The sequence below is a fragment of the Pinus tabuliformis genome, chromosome 6 (assembly GCF_031772625.1).
Source record: "Pinus tabuliformis cultivar Carrire ecotype Pingquan chromosome 6, CPIR1, whole genome shotgun sequence".
Taxonomy (NCBI): Eukaryota; Viridiplantae; Streptophyta; class Pinopsida; order Pinales; family Pinaceae; genus Pinus; species Pinus tabuliformis.
The window spans coordinates 879510872-879525342 of NC_142292.1; the positions used below are offsets into that span (position 1 = coordinate 879510872).

The 14471-nt window shown below is 41.2% G+C and overlaps 1 protein-coding gene across 2 annotated transcripts in view; it reads left to right on the plus strand.

The window, feature by feature from the left end:
• Positions 1–14471, plus strand: part of LOC149261685 (putative thimet oligopeptidase) — a 439851-nt gene that overhangs the window by 353652 nt on the left and 71728 nt on the right. The window lies entirely within an intron of this gene.

A 14471-nucleotide genomic window follows, 5' to 3' on the forward strand; every position in this document is an offset into this window, starting at 1 on the left:
AACTATATGAACCATGAAGAGCTTTAGGCACCACAATGCCATGGACTAGATTCCTGACCAAGGCAATCTATCCAGGTGGGACTAAGATGGACTCAAGATTTTAGTCTCTATAAGTACCATCAAGCTTACTTGCTAACGATCAACCCGGGGATCTAGGTGTGTATTCAAAAATCAGAGCTCTACAATCAACATCACCTTTCCAACTTCGGGACCTAGACATCAACACAAAGTGCCGACCAGATGTCTTCCCAGGCAATGTTTCACTCACAAAGCCTCAACACTCCTTGATCCAATAGATCAAGGAAAACAAATCTCTCCCAATCAAATTGATTGGTAACCAACATGCTATCAAAACCTTCGAGAGATTCACTTGTACAAACACAACCCCAATCAATAATATACTTTCACATATTCATAAATAAACACAAACCTTCGGGTTTTTCCTGATGTTGCTTTTCAAACACGATAGGCCCATCAACCAAATCTTTGATACTTTTCTTTTCATACAACAACATATCCTTCAAACTTCATTCTCCAATCAAAACTATGCTCTCCCTCTCAACCAGGGAGATTTTCTCTATCCAGGCTCCCTCTTAATCTCAGGGAGATCTATTTTTCTTTTCGACATCGGAGAATCTTTAGTGGCTTCCATCCATTTAATCAGAGTTATCATCATTATCATCTTTCACATCAGCTTGACTTGCGATCGTGTTCACCATGAAGATTACCTACACAACTTAGATAGCAAGTACAACCAAATCTATAGAAGCATGAAGTTACTTATATTAGAATCATGGAAGCATTTCAACTTTATATATATCAAATACCCAAACAAGAGATACATACTCTTCAATATATTGTTAGGGATTTTGTCATAAACCCTAGGCTACTTCATAAAGACCTATATAACAACTTTCATTTACATCTAGCAAACCCTAGAAGCAATTCTTACAAAGAAATTTTCAGAATTCATATGTTAGACTTCCTACTAGGATTTCATACAAACCCTAGATATCATGTATAAGCTTTCAACAACCAAGAACCAATTACAGGTTTAATTAACAACATGACCAACATCCACTAAGGTTGTAGTATACCTAGGGGGGATATTATGGGGTACAGAGGGAGGTACCGAAGGGAATAATGTAATAATGTGATGGGCCATAGCTAATAAATAAAGTGGTTAACCCGCATCATGTAAGGGACCACAAGTAATTAAAAATATTGTGATAAGCCCATTGTATTAGATATATGGTATTGAGAGGCCCATGGTATTGTATGTATGAAGCCTATATAGAGATTAGAGACTCCCCATTGAAGAAATTTCAACCCCCACTTCGATTATTAGTTTTCATTATCACTCTATGCATTTAGTTTTAAAACTAAGCATGATTAAAATTCTAAAATTTGGAAATGACAATATTTTCTGAAAACACAAATTTAGAGATTTCACGACTGCTGAAATTGTAGAAATAAAACACAGCAAAATTATGACAGCCACACATAAAATAACACAGTGATTTTTTGTCAATGTGACTCTGGAAAAATCCCCTACAACTCTTTGGGAAAACCAGCTTGAGAGCTCTTCATTATTTCTGAAGATGCTTTTACAGAGAAACTAAAATACACAGTAAAAATTCCAGCGACCACAAATTACAACTTATCTCGATTTCCATGCTTGAACTCCACCTCAAAAATCGTGCCCAAATCTGCCTCGAAATTTGTGCCCTTGTTGTTGTCTCTCTTCCTCCATTTTTATGCCTTTCTCATGCTATACGGTTTTGCCTTGGGATACGTGCCAATAAATGTTGCTGCTCAGATTTGCTGAAATGTCTTCTTGCTGCTCTCCTTCATTTCCTCATTGCTCAGAAATTTTCTCCTTACTCTCTCTTCTCTTTCTTTCAAATGCTCATGAAAGAATGAATTGATCTTTTCTCTTCTCTTCTCCTTTTACTCTCTAAATGACCTTTTGGGTTACCCTAAGATCTAATGGTTGAGATTCATTTAGATCTAGGGATGAGAATAAATGTGCATTTAATTCTCACTTTCTATTTTTTAACTCACCCACTTAAATAAAAACCCACGTAGCCTTTTATTTCCATAGTCATTTTTTCACTTTCTAATTCTTCATTGACTTTAATAAAGTTACCTTTAAATTAGAATGTAACTTTACCACTTATAAAGTCACTTTAAATTAAAATGTAACTTTACCACTTATAAAGTCACTTTTAAATTAAATTGACTTTACCACTTATAAAGTCACTTTAGGAGAAAAGTACAAATAAATTTGGACACTTTTCCCTAGGCTGAAGATCCAAGCCTAAGGGAACCACTTGTCCTCTGGTACCCAAATTTTGACACTCCCTCTTATCGAGGAAAGTGTTCCTCACCACTCCCATCTTGTCTCTGAAGTAGACATGCTTGCCCCGTGGTAAGGCTTTGGTGAAAATGTCCACTACCTGCTCATTTATGGAAATGTACTCAAGCTTGACAACTCCCTTTTGGACATAGTCTCTAATGAAGTGATATTTGATCTCAATATGCTTTGACTTGTCATGAAAAACTGGATTCTCTGTGAGTTTTATGCAACTTTGATTATCACAGTAAATTACTGAAGGTCTCAATGCCTAACCAAATAGACCAAACAACATCTGGCGAAGCCATATGGCCTCACAACAAGCCAAACTAACAGCGATATACTCTGCCTCAGCTGAGCTCAATGCAACTGACTGTTGTTTTCGGATGATTCACGACACAACTGCCGAACCCAACCCAAAACAACACCTGGAAGTACTCTTCCTATCTGAAGCACAACTTCCCCAATTTGAATCCGTGTACCCTACCAGTCTCACTCCATCACCCTGTCTATAATCCAGACCAAATTCCACAATCCCCTGCAAGTAATGAAGAATGTGTTTTGCAACCACCCAGTGCACTCTCCTGGGCTCACACATGAACTGACTCATAGTGTTAACTGCAAAACATATATCTGGTCGAGTGTTGACCAAATACATCAATTTACCAATCAACTGTCTGTATAGAGTAGGATCCACCAACTCAAAATCAGAAGCGTGAAGCTTCTTCTAGTTAGTGATCATAGGTATAGACATGGGTTTGTAGTCCTTCATGTGAAATCTTCTAAGAATATCCACAATGTACTTCCCTTGTCCCAAGAAGAAATGTCCCTCCTCCTGCCACACCTCCAATCCCAGAAAATAATGCATCAAGCCGATATCCTTCATCTGAAACTCTGAAGCAAGATCTCTCTTGCAACCCTCAATGAGTCTCTCTGCACCAATGATGATCAAGTCATCAACATACAACGCTAGAATGAGAGGCTCCTCACCCACTACAATGAAGTATAGGTTCGGATCAGCGTCACTCTTTGTGAAACCCAACTGCTGCACGTATGTATCAATCCTCGAGTACCAAGCTCTAGGAGCTTGCTTCAGGTCATAGAGTGCCTTTTTCAACCTGCATACATGGGACTCCTTCCCATGCACCTCAAAGCCCTACGGCTGCTTAATATAAACCTCCTCATGAATGAATCCATTGAGAAATGCGGTCTTCACATCCATTTGGTGGATCTTCCAACCCATCTCTACTGCAATCGATATAATGGAGTGAATAGATGTATACCGAGCTACGGGAGCTAAGGTCTCCTCATAGTCAACTCCCTCTACCTATGAGAACCCTCTCGCCACAAATCGAGCCTTGAACTTCTCGATGCTGCCATCTGCAGCATGCTTTATCTTGTAGAGCCATCTGGAAGTAACAATTGATTTACCTTCAGGCCTCAGCACTACCTCCCAAACATCGTTCTTCATAATAGAAGAATACTCCTCCATCATGGCCTCTCTCCAGCCCTATTGGCTGGCTACCTCTTCATAACTAGAAGGCTCGGAATCAACAATGCTTGTTACCAATGCCATGTAACTACAAAACCGCTCAGGTGGTTTACTCTCTCTAACCTGTCTCTTTGGCCCAACAATTGATGTGGCCTCGCGCAAGGTATCTTGAAGCCACTTGGGCTTCCTCTTCCTTGAGCATACTTCTCCCACTGGAGTGAAAGAATCTTCATCATCATCAGAATCTTAACTCCTGAAGGCCTGCCAATTGACCTCATGCCTAAATCTGTGCCTGTAGATGTTGAAGTACCGTGTGAACTGTCCATTAGTGGACTACCCTGTGAACTGCTCTGCGGACTACTCTGCATGCTGCCCGAAGAACCACCCTCCTGACTCTGAGAGCCACTGCTCACTGATGGAACTGACACTGTAATCGATGTACCTCCTGATCCTTGACCACTGGATCCCTGTGACTGACTCAGTTGCTCCTGAGGGTTTGGTGACTCTGGATACTCTAACTCCCGTGAACTCCTGAAAGCTCTCTCCTCCTCGAACTTCACATCCCCCCTGACAACCACTTTCCTCTGCGTAGGAATATAAATCCGATAAGCTTTCGAGGTCTCACTATAACCCACAAAGATGCGTTTGTCTGCAGTGGGCTCTAGCTTGGTCCTGTTCTCCTTGGGGACATAGGAATATGTAAGGCACCCAAAGATGTGAAAGTGCCCAACATCAGGCTTCTTCCCAGAAAAAGCCTCCTCCGGAGTCACATTCCCCAAGGCACGATGTGGACTCCTGTTCTGCAAGTACACAGCAGTGTTGCAGGCCTTTGCCCACAAAAATAAAGTTAACCCCTGATCATGAAGAATGGCTTTGGCAGCCCCTACAATGGATCTGTTCTTCCTCTCTGCAACCCCATTCTGCCGGGGATTGTAAGGAACTGTGAACTCCCTCATAATGCCTACCTCGATACAAAAATCAACAAACTCACCAAGGGTATACTCCCCTCCATTGCCCGACCTAAGGACCTTGATTTTCCTACCTGTCTGGGTCTCCACAAGAGCTTTGAACTCTTGAAACCGCTTGAAGACCTCACTCTTGGTCTTGAAGAAATAAATCCAGGTCTTCCTGGAGTGGTTATCAATGAACAAAACATAGTTCTCATAGCCACTCAAGGATACATGAGACATTCGACCACTCACATCGGCATGAATCAAGTCAAGGATCCCGATCGCTCTGCTGTCACTGCTGGGAAAAGGGGATCTGACAAACTTCCCCATAGCACATCCTCTACATACATCAACGTGATCAGAATTGAAATCTGGCACACCAGTGGTGATCTCCCGCAATGTACTCAAGGCCCCATGATACATGTGCCCCATCTTGCGGTGCCAAATCTCACACAACTCTGAACTGCTAGATCTGTTGTTGGTCTTGTCTTAGGTGCTGCTACTCAATGCCATCAGGGGCTGGAATGAGAACTTGTACACCTTGGCATGGCGCACACCAATCACTCTAGCTGAAGAAGCTGGAGTTCCCCTAGGATATATAAGCACCTGCCCTCTCCTGAACAACACATCATACCCTCTGTCCTCAAGTGCTGAGACGGATATCAAGTTCTTCTTCATTCCAGGCACATATAGAACATTTGACACTTTCAAGGGAGGTTTGGGTCCCCTATCAAATGTCAATGTCCCCACACCGACTGCTCTAACAATGCTGTCATCACCAAGTACTACCTCCATTTCAGTATCATCCTCTGAAAGCTCTGAGAAGTACTCTCTGACTCTTGTCATGTGGCGGGAAGCGCCACTGTCAACATACCAAATGCTAGAAGATGCTCTGCTAGTAGCGGGGAGTGCACACTCCCTCTGAACCTGTATGGCAGGTGATCCTGCACTAGTGGCCTCACAAGCTATGAACCCAAACTCTCGATCAAAGCTCTCTGAGAAGCTCTCTATCTCTGCAGAAGCTACCATGGGTTTGTCTCTCCCTTTCTTGTTCTTCTTCTTCGGACACACAACAACATAGTGTCCCAACTTTTGACAATTCCAACATTTGACTTTGGAATAGTCCTTCTCCTTGTTCTGCTGCTTGCCTTTACCTTTGCCTTTGCCTCCACTGTTGGAAGCTTGCTTCTTTGCTTTGCCCTTCTTGCCTCTTGTTAACAATGCCACATTGTCATCCTCCTCTCCCTGTTTGGCTGCCCCAAGATGGCTCTTTCTGATATCATTCTGAATGCAATCATCCCACAACCTCTCCCAATCGGGAAGTTTTTCCCGTGCAACAATGCCATCCACAAAATTCTCCCAAGTCTTGGGAAGACCATTCAAAGCAATCCTCACCAACCTAGTGGGTGCAATGATCTCACCTACGACTGCCAACTCATCTCTCACTGAAGTGATTTTTGTGAGGTATGTTGTAGCATTGTCAATCTTTAGCCATTTTAATGGCCTTCAGTTTCTCCTGTAGGACCATTTTTCTGTTTTCATTTGAGCTCTGGTAAAGACTGGTCAAGGCTGTCCACATCTCATGTGCATAAGTCTTTCCTCTCACATGAGGAATGACATGATCTTTGATTCCTTTCAGAATCAATCTTTTTGCCTCAGTATTCTTTTTGTTAAACTCTGCCAATTGTACAGGGTCAGCAAATACTACTACTGGGTTCTGTATGGTATTTACCATAATGCCCTAAACTTCTGCTTCCTCAAAGATGCTCTGGATTCTCTCCTTCCATGCACTGTAGTTGTTCTGTCCATCCAACTTGTCTTCAACTCTCAAATCCAAAAACATGTTTCACTGTCCTACCAAACTGAAATTTTCAAATCTGTGGTAAAGGTTTCTGTTTTCTGTGTAAAAATCAGCGTGCTGTAATTTTCACTTTGCTGTCCCAAACTGCACTTTTCAGCTAACCAAGCTCTGATACCATGAAGAAATTTCAACCTCCACTCCGGTTATCAGTTTTCCTTATCACTCCATGCATTTAGTTTTAAATCCAAGCATGATAAAAATTCTAAAATCTGGAAATGACAATATTTTCTGAAAACACAAATTTAGAGATTTCACAACTGCTGAAATTGCAGAAATAAAACACAACAAAATTATGACAGTCACACAAAAAATAACACAGTGATTTTTGGTCAATGTGACCCTAGAAAAAACCCTTACAACTCTTGGGGAAAACTAGTTTGAGAGCTTATCTTTATTTCTGAAAATGCTTTTATAGAGAAACTGAAATACACACTAAAATTTCAGCAACCACAACTTACAACTTATCTTGATTTTCGTGCTTGAACTCCACCTCGAAAATCGTGCCAATCAACGAACAACCAAAACAAAAAACTTTCCAGCAATAAAATAACATTAAATGCTATACGGTCTGCCTCGAAAATCATGCCCAGAACTTGCTGTATGAAATGTACAAACCATATAGATTTCAGCGGTACAACTACCTCGAAATTTGTGCCCTTGCTACTGTCCCTCTTCCTCGATTTTTGTGCCTTTCTCCTGTTGTACTGTTTTGCCTTGGGATGTGTGCCAATAAATGCTGCTGCTCAGATTTGCTGAAATGTCTTCTTGCTGCTCCTTTTCACTTCCTCACTGCTCATTAATTCTCCCTGCTCTCTCTTCTCTTTCTCTCAAATGCTCATGAAAGAATGAATTGATCTTTTCTCTTCTCTTCTCCTTTTACTCTCTAAATGACCTTTTGGGTTACCCTAAGGTCTAATGGCTGAGATTCATTTAGATCTAGGAGGAGAATAAATGTACATTTAATTCTCACTTTTTATTTTTTTAACTCACCCACTAAAATAAAGACACACTTATCCTTTTATTTCCATAGTCATTTTTTCACTTTCTAATTCTTCATTAACTTTAATAAAGTCACCTTTAAATTAGAATGTAACTTTATCACTTATAAAGTCACTTTTAAATTAGAATGTAAATTTACCACTTATAAAGTCTCTTTTAAATTAAATTGACTTTACCACTTATAAAGTCACTTTAGGAGAAAAGTACAAATAAATTTGGATACTTTTTCCCTAGGCCAAAGATCGAAGCCTTAGGGAACTACTTGTCCTCTGGTACCCAAATTTTAACACCCATTGAGAGATGTCAAGGGATTATTGAATTGGCAAGCATATGGCTTGTGGAGTGTTCTCCTTCCTTAAGGAGTGATTGTATGGTGTTACCCTACCTCAAGGGTTTTGATAATAATAAAGAAGTATTCCTATATTTCGATATTACCCTTGGATCTTAGTCCGGTGGGATCTCTTTTACTGACCTTTGTGTTTTAGGGTGGTACTACATGGGAAACCCCGATTTTGGTTGCGTGGTCCCGCTCCCTCATCCACATACTTTACTCCCCTTCCATTCATTATAGCTCCATTCATTATTCTTCCCACCTAGGTCCACATTTCCTCACTGGGTCCACATAGGGTTGGCCTCCCCTTTCCCTTCCCCACACCTTGGTTCGGGCTTGAAACGATGCCCCAGAGGTTGATGCATTTGAAAAGAAAAGTAAAACCATAATTTGCCACATTCAACAGGAAAATGTACCACAAAATGCAAAAGATGGTCGAGACAAACACATTTAGCACGTGGGCAAAAGCCAAATGCATGAGCTCTACCCCATACCCATGGCCATCACCCTGGTTCCTATAGGCCCTAGATGAGCCTCCTTTATCATTCTGGAACCCATGATTGTCCCAACCCCTGGTGGGAAATGAACCGCCCTACCTTAAATGGGGTATCCACTGCTGTACCTTACACATCATGATATTATCCTTTGAGCCCCGAGCAATTAATCAATGAAAAATCATAAAAGGCAAAAGGAAAATGAAGAAGGGTGGTAAATTCAAGGCCAGGGTGACTCATGTACCACAATTGCTCCCTCCTATACATTATATATCCAAGTGTAGAATTTCGTTTATTAGCTACCCTTGTACATTGGCATGTGACCCAGGATTTGCCCCCTCCATCCCCTACTTAATTCCATCACTTTATCACATGCCACCACCAGTTGAAGGATGTATCTTGGGCATATCATCCCCTTTAAAAGTAGAAACCACCTAATAGGGCATTTGGTAACCCCCTTGGAGCTTGGAGATATTAGCGCATGCCAAAGCTCGTTATGGAAGGGCATGGCGTTATGAAGTGCCGACCTATTGTCCATGGTTTGTAAGCTCTTTAACTTGATTCCTTTAAATAACTAGTTGTACTGGAAGGCTAGGGTACGCATTGGATCTTATGCAGGATTGTAGATGGTCTCCATTTTGGGTTTGGTCTCCCTATATGGTGTCCTAACCCTCCAGAGGGCTACATCTGAAACATTTAACCTTTAAAATGTCCTTCTTCCGCTTCTGCTTCTATTGTCCCTTTGATGTTAGAGTTGCATTCTCCTCCTCCTCCTTGGTCTTCGTGCCACTCCCACTGCTGCCATTGAGGTTGACCTTAACCGGATCCTTCCTTAATTCTTCTTGTTGAAGGGCTGCCCACTTCTCCTCCCATGAAGGTAGTCTTTCCCTGCCCAATATACTTTGGACAAAGACTTGCCATTCATCCGAGACTCCATTCAGGGCCGTCCTTACCATCGTGGTAGACTGAGGAGTAGACCCCATTGCAACAAGTTGGTCTCTAGTGTCCTGAAGATGGTGAAGATAGGAGTTAACCCCTTCTCCCTTCTGCATCAATGTCTACCGCAACTTTTGTTCTAAGTACATCTTTCGTTGTTCGGAAGAACCTTCATACAATGAAGACAAAGCTTCCCACATTTCTCGGGTTGTATCTTTGCCTTACAAGTCTGAGACCACATGATCTCGGACTCCATCGAGTATGAACCTGTTCGCCTTTCCCTGCTCGGCCTTGTACTTCTTCTTCTGATCATTGTCTGCAGGAATAACCACAACACTCCTAACATAAGCTTCGAAATCGTACTCCTCCAGAACAACTAAGATTCTAGTCTTCCATATGACATAGTTGGAAGCTCCTTCCAACCTGTCCTGATCTCTGAGCCCATGTGATGCCATCTCACCCAGGTTGTCGAATTGACTCCTCTAGTCACTGCGCAACACAAGTTTGTTGCTCGACAAGTGAAAAAATTCGAACTTTTGGCAAGAAAAGTCCTTTGAGGAGAAAATTCCTCTTCAATGTGTCTTTGCTCTTTTCTGATGGATTTCTACCCCGGCAGAAACTGCGCCCTTCAAGCACTGCGCTAAGGCTCTATGCCACTCCCTCTGCCTTTGCAAGCTCATGAACCAGAAATCGTACCTCTTTGTCGACTCTCTCAGAGGGAGATTTCCTCGAATTCTCTGCTTTCCTGACAAGCACTGTGCAATCCCTTCAAGGGGATTCGAATTGTTGCCAAAGGCAGTTATTGGCCTCTCCGCTTAGCGCTAGATCTGCTCTTTCTGTTTCAAAATCAACACTCCGATACCATGTGAAAATTCCTACACTCAAGGAACCCCTATTGCAACAAAACTGAATTTACTTCACCTACTTGATTCTAATATACATTATCAAGTTATTTTCTGAATAATACTGAAGTAAATTACTTATGCAGCGTACAACAATTTAATTTGATTACATGAAACAAGAAATTGAGCAAAGAACAAGATACATAGGACACCGTTATTTTTGGACAAAATAGTCCCCGAAAAAACCCAATGCGGGAAATCGGTGCAGCAGCTCTGAGGGTTTTATATTATTAAGCAGTGATTCTGAATACAATGCTGGATGCCCTCCCGACAATCCAGTTATAGAGAAAAGTATAATGGCGAAAAACTGAGTGATATTACCTCACTTCACCCAGCAGTTTCCGGCTGATCCGGCAACAGAACTGGTTAACCCTGGCTCTCTCTGCGTTGGCCCTGCATCAGCCTTACAGGCTCTGTGTCAACTTTGCATTGTCTCTTCTGCCTCCTGGAGCTTCTGCGTCAACCTCTCTCGGCTGTTCCGACAGTTTTGAATTTCTGCGTGAGGGAACCCTCACATCTACGCTGGCCCATCTGGCTCTGCATCAAGACTGCATGGGCCCAAACTGGCCCAACGTCAATGCCTCTAGATGTTGCGCTGCCTCCACTAGTGGCTCTCCACCTCTCTGCCCAGTATTCTCGAACTATCCCTGCCCCTCTGCTGTAGAATGATCACTTAGTTCGAATTTCTCAACGTCCTAGCCCCAAAAATCGAACTCCAGATCAATTCGTTCTCTCCGTGTGTGTCTAAATGAACCCCAAGTCTCCTCATACTTTTCTCGTTGAGACTTCAACGGCCAAGATTAAGTCTCTAATCAACGGTTAAGATTAAAACTTGACTTGATCTGCTTTCTAGAACATTCTCACCCACATTTTGATTAATACCTATCAATACTTTAATTTTCCTAAGTTTAGACTTAGGAACCCCATTAAAAATATTAATTATTTTAACAAAATCCAATTCGGGTGGAATTTCACGAAACAACTTCTGGGTTCTTTAGAATGCATGTTCCTTAGCCTCTCCACCAATTTTCATGGCTAGAGCACATCCGATGCTACCAAAACCTAACAATTGGTTCAACACAATGTTTCGTTGAAGGGAAGTGATGAAGAAGATGGTCGATGACCTACAAAGAAGAAGAAGGCTCCATGATGAAAAATTTGAAGTTCATGACATGATGCCGAACGGAGGAGCTCTACAAGCAGCTGATAGTACCATGATCTTCACTGAAGAGAGTTGTTGTTGGTTACAAGTCCCTTGTTAAGAGGGAGCTTGGGTGTATTCCTTTTATAGGAATGAGTAGATCCTCCCTAGTTGAGAGGGAGAGATACACACATCATTCTTGTCTTCATGTTATGAAGAAAGAATGGAGGATTGGGTAAGCATCTGAGATTGATTTCGATACTCTTTGAAGATGAGGTAGGGCATTCAATAGGAAAGAGTAGTTGAAGAAGAAATTCCATGATAATGTGTTAATCCAAGATGGGAATAGTCCTAGAAGGACATACCTTGTGAACATCTGGATGGGGTATGTGCCTTGAGAGACAATGATGAAGGTGTCTATTAGTCATTGTCTCCCCAGCATTGTGCTCTATTCTTGTGGAGAAATAGAGTTGTTAGTCAAGACCTTGCTATATGACAATGTTGGTTGATATGATGAAATGCACTGATATAAGCTAAATAAATAGCTTATGAGATGGCTTACCAATCCGACTCTTCTTATCAGAATTCTTCATTATGAGAATGTCCAAGTACCTTGTATGGGTTATGAATACCTCCCTAGTTAAGAGGGAATGTTGGAAAATGTAACTAGGTTCGGTCTTTATAATGTCTAATGTAATCATGATTTTATGTATTTGATGTAAAGAGAAAAAAAAAAGTATTATCATTATTATTATTTTGTAGCATGGGTTTTGTTGTCGCGCAGATTGACACGACAACGCTCAGACCGGGGGCTGTCACCCTGATCCCCGATCCCTCCGTTTAAGCCTGTCTCCCGCGGCTAAGGGGGGTAGACCCTGTGAGATAATGAAGACCAACTGCCAAACAGTTGGGTGGGAGACACGATACCCGATATGATAAGCACTAGATGGATTTAGAAATTTAAAAGACCAGTGCCTTGTTTTGCAATGCAGGCTGGAGGTCAACGTTCTGGACAGGCAGGGAACCCCTTCAAATGTTCAAACTGCAATGTCAAAAATGCCCAACGCTGTTTAACGCTGATGGAGAAAACGTGTTTGTCTCTGCACAATTAACGTACTGATGTGTGGAATGATGACTCAGAAAACTGGACAACGTGTGTCAAAAGTATTTTTCTTCTCTGATGCCTGCAACCTGTGATGGAACAGGTTTCATGCTCAATCATTTTTATTTGTAGGTCAAACACCCATTGAATGCTTCTAAGTTTTGTCATTGAGTCAAGAAGTCTAAGAAGTCATTGTCATATGTAAAGACCCCATTGGGCATATTGTATAATGTCAATGGACATTTTTTAAAGTCAAAAAGAGTCAAAAGACTCCCACCAAGACCAAGTCGGCCTGCATAAGAGAAGTTGGCCTAAACTGTGGCAAGTCAGCCTCATGAAGGGTTGTTCAACCACCAAGAGAAGCCTATATATAAGAGAACCTCGATCTCATTTGAAAGGGCATCCAATCCAAGTTCAATTACCAAGAAGAAGAAGCCTACTAGTCAGCGAGAAAGAGGAGAAACCAAGGAAGGAAAATCGAAGTGTTAAGGGATTATTTTAGGGCTGAATCTTCACACACATGCGAGAAAATTAGGGCATACTACTATTGCAGGAAGATCGAATTGAAGCCACATCAAGGAGCCAAATAAAGTGTTAAAAAGAGATTGGTTTGCAAGCCAAGTTGCAAAGAGAAGAGAATCAAGCCAAACTAAGGAGTAAAAGATCATAATTCTGCCCTAAACTCACACATGCGAAATTGCAGGAATTACAGGCAAGCCGAAAAGTATAGTACTGAAGTAGTGACCAAAATCTGAAGTAAGTGCTGAAATCTAAAGTGAGGAAGAAAGTTTGACTAGCGTTGACTTTGTGAGAAGCAGGTTCATCAAGAAAAGGTTTGACTTGGTCTTGGAGGAGTCTTAGGTCTTGGAATTCGTCATTTGAAGATTCTATAAGAAGAGAAGAATTCTTGTGGGTTTTCCTCTCAAGAGCAGAGGTTTTGGCCCTGGCTAGAAGCCTACATTTTGTGTCCTCTTGTCTCTTTGATCTTCATAGTTTGGTACTTGTTTGATGATAAGAACATAATAATAATCAAGTGAAAGAAGAAGCTAATAACAAGTACATCAAATTAAGTGAAAGAACATCACAAGCAGTTATCAAAGTAAGAGAAATTACCTAATCTAGTTGCCATAGATTTCTCAACATAAGGAAGACAAGTGGGTCTAATTGGGAGGCAAAATCCACTAAATAAAGGCAGCAACTCGACCTCATTTGGAGCATATCTCAAGCAAGATCGTTCTGCAGTAGCTGGAGGAAGAAAAGATAGTGAAATCCCTAAGAAGAAGAAGAAAAACCTAGCGAAGAAGAAGGAAGTCTTTGTCAAGCAACAGAAATCGAATTTTCTCTCTATTACCACACATGTGAAGTTTCTTGGTTGTTGGGAGGGCTGAAATTGCAGACCCCTTAGCTGGGCCAAAATTTTTGAAGCAGTATGGCTGAAATTTTGTCTTTTATGTAGTATTGTTGCAGTTGAACTTAGAAGTTTGGAAGGACAGTTTAAGGGATGACTTGGTGGAGTGAGGAAGTTTGTTTGGTCAGGTCTAAGGTCTTGGTTTGTCTCAATTTAATTTGAATCTATTAGTGGAAGAGTTTGACCAGGTTTTCCCCTATAGAGGGCTTTTAGCCCTGACTGAGTGCCTATATCTGGTGTCGTTGATCTTCATGTTTTGATTTGATAATTGCTTAATGAAAAGAAGATAAAAAAAGAACATAAAGAAAGTTAAGAAGACTACAAGAATATCACAAGTAATTATCATTATAAGAGATTCTTTCTGCCTTTCTGATTTTCTAAAAACAAGCACTTCAAATTTTGTCGTGATTATATCCACTTTTATATTGCTTCTTATCTGGCAATCATGTTGTTAAGGTTTGAAATTTTACCTATATAAATTCATTCCAAGAGATTGTTT